Source organism: Hoplias malabaricus, chromosome 13 (genome assembly GCF_029633855.1).
Source record: "Hoplias malabaricus isolate fHopMal1 chromosome 13, fHopMal1.hap1, whole genome shotgun sequence".
NCBI classification, from domain to species: Eukaryota; Metazoa; Chordata; class Actinopteri; order Characiformes; family Erythrinidae; genus Hoplias; species Hoplias malabaricus.
This window is the reverse complement of record NC_089812.1, coordinates 4,047,775-4,050,997: the sequence shown is the minus strand read 5'-3', so window position 1 is coordinate 4,050,997 and position 3,223 is coordinate 4,047,775. Positions and strand designations below refer to the sequence as shown.

General features: G+C 39.1%; 1 long non-coding RNA gene across 1 annotated transcript; it reads left to right on the top strand.

The window, feature by feature from the left end:
• The first annotated feature begins 246 nt into the window (after positions 1 to 246).
• LOC136665318 (uncharacterized) lies at positions 247 to 2,923 on the top strand. Its single transcript, XR_010795225.1, has 3 exons — positions 247 to 393; positions 1,544 to 1,807; positions 2,388 to 2,923. It is a non-coding gene; the product is annotated as an uncharacterized lncRNA (long non-coding RNA).
• The last annotated feature ends 300 nt before the right edge of the window (positions 2,924 to 3,223 follow it).

The following is a 3,223-nucleotide window of genomic DNA, read 5'->3' as shown; positions in this document are numbered from 1 at the left end:
GCAGTTGTCAGAGGTGTCCGACTCATCACGAAGATCATTACGTTTAGAGTCAGATTTGACTAATACTTAGTCACAGTTTTAATAAATCAACACAAATGAACTCCGAACTCGTGTATATTCTGTCTGTTGCCTGTTCTGTGTGTAACTGAGACACTTGGATGATGAAGACACTTGTACTTGAGTCAGGACACAACTTGTTCTAGGACCTCCTTCATGATTCGCTTCAGGTTTCAGGTGAAAAACGACACGCTTTTTATAGAAAGGAGCACAGAGACATTCTCACTCGACTTTAAGGATCATTAGGGTGTTTGCGGTCCAGATTCTCAGCCACAATGAGAAGCACCAGTGTTTATTTCATCATCAGCTGGATGTCAACAGCTGTTTTCTGCGTAGGTAAGAGTCAGGATGTTTTTGGGGGTTTTATTGGCACTGTTACCTTTTATAGTAATTCAGATTATAGTAAGAAGTCTTGTATTAAACACACTGTCAGTTCCACTGCTTCACAGTCTACAAGCTGTTTGTGCACAAGAGAAACTGATTTTATTCATTGTAATGGGGTCTATAAACCTCTCTGGGCTCAAAAGTGTCCAGACGCACCTTCTGACTGTTGGTGCATTATCAATCAATGCATCTCTAAAGCATTCGAAATGAAAGAAACGTCTGCCTCAGGTTTTCAGTTTGAAGAAGAGTGGGTTCCCTCTGGCTTTCAGCTCTACTCCTTTAGACCCACTGCACTTTTGACTCACCCTGTGTTTGTATAAATATATTATTATTATTATTATTCCCCAGTTCATCTCTCAGATCTTTTTGTTGTTGGGATACAGCCACGTTCCTCTTCTGTGTACTACACTGTCCAGTAGTTTTCAGGTCCAGTTCTGGAGACCCACTAACCTGCATAGCTTCAGCTACTCAACTATTCCCTCAACACTTGTATTCAGATCATCAGCTTTTACTGGATGATCTGCTTCTGGTGAACTGTGGCAGAGAAGAGCATAAACACAAACAGTCAAAGACACAGGACTTTTAAAACATGGGTTCATGGTGTCAGTGTTGTAGGGGAATACGCTGCAGACTGCAGTTACGTGGAAATGGCTGTGGCTCGTTGGAATCCAATAAAAGAGATCCGTGTTTGTCAGTGTTTGCTGTTTACAAAACACGCAAGTCCATTTCACATATGAAACATTTGGACATGCTCCCAATAAAGATAATTTTATATTTCTGAGCTGTACTGGGTATAAATGGCGTTATCTGTGGTGTATTTTTACTGTTACCTTCAGAGAAAGTCTTTTTCTGTTCCTGAAAAGTTAGATTTTTGGAGATACGTGTTTTTAATCGAACAGCGACGATATCAAAGAAATGAAAGGGTGTCCTGTGACCTTTGACTCACTCTAATCAGGTATTCTCCATGGTTACACAACAGTCTTTAGATGGGAATGTGTGCAATGGTCATGCTGCTTTATCCCTTTGTTCAATCACATTATGGTCATGTCGTACACTGTAGAAAATAAAAAGAATAACATATGACCCACTCTGATCTTTGCAGATATACAACTCATCACACAGGATAAAGTGACAGTGAAATGCAATGAGACCATTGTCCTGAACTGTACCGCCAGGTCATCAGTGGAAGTCGTAACAATGAAATGGAAAAAAATAAATATTAACCAAACAGTTTCCATTTGTAGTTACACAGAGAACCCACTAATATGCACCATTCCGAACGCCTCACCTGAACATTCAGGGAATTACACCTGTGATTTGGAGGCGGCACAAGGACACGGCACCGCATACACTGCTGTAAAAGTGGGTGAGTTCAATCACACAACACACACCAGTGCAGGCCGATGTGTCTGAATGATGTTTAGTTTAGTGGTTCCTTCTTCTGAATCCTAGAGGTCAGTAACTACAGTCTTCCCTCCCTCCACTGAAACACATCTCTGTAGTCCTCCTCCATTGAAAATGCATGCTACACTACTACATCTGCTCCGACAGGCCTCAGTTTTAAAAAAACGCTGGGATGTTATGCATTTTGGGGGTAAATATATGTTTATTTTTAGTTGATCCTTGCAACAATAACCAAAAAAACAGTGGTAAACAAGCCCTTGTCCCAACTGTTTTGGGTTGTGCTGCAGGCAACAAATTCTACAATTCATACATGCATTGGTTTTATTTACAAAGTAAGATCAATTGGTCAGTGACAGCTAAGGAATTTAGAAAAAGCATCAAGAGAATTAACAAATCAAATATTCTTGAGTTTATCCCAACGCTTGTGTTTGTAATTCCATGTAGAGAAACCACCACCGAGGCAGAGGAAGTGTTTAAGGTGAAACAATGTGTAGTTTATGGTGAAATAAATACTCAAATGTTTGATGTTTTTGTCTCTACAGATTGCTCGAGAAGTTTAATTCCAGATCCAGCGCCTGGTTCTGTCGACAAAACCTACTTGTCTTTTATTCTCCTGTTCCTTGGCCTCATTTTAACCCAAGAGATGATAGAGGCACAATAACCTTTATTTTCGCTTGGTCCTTTTTAAGTTTGAGTAATTTTCTCTCATTAAACCCCCTGCTTTAATGAGCACACGTCAGTTTCACTGCCAAAAAGCAAATGAATGATTTATACGTTGTATTTGATATGTCTTTGTTAAACTGCAAACTTCCGGAAACAACAAATCCAGTTGTTGTTTGTGACTAAAGGCGCAATCAGTCTTTTTCATCAACAAAAGGCAAAATTTACTGAATCCTAGATTTATTCCCAGTTCCTGTAGAAAGTTTGTTCCCATCTGAGCACCTCTGACTTGCCTTTATCAAAAAAGATTGTTTTTATTTTTGCCTTTTTAATCTGTAAATAATTCATATCAGTATTTGTATTTGTTATGATCTGTTTTTTTTTCTATTTTTAATTAACACACTTAATAAACAGTGTATTCAGACTTTGGTGATGTACTGATTTATTTTGGAATGAAAGAACTCAATTGTATTGCCTGTGTCTCTCATGGTTTGGAAATATGATTCAATGTGTTTCAATGACACCCACAAAACCCTTTAGTTGCAGCTGACATAAATCTTTAATAATGTTTATAAAACTTTATTCCAATTATCAGTATTTATTTTAGGGCGGCATGGTGGCGCAGCAGATAGTGTCACAGTCACACAGCTCCAGGGACCTGAAGGTTGTGGGTTCGATTCCCGCTCTGGGTGACTGTCTTTGAGGAGTGTGGTGTGTT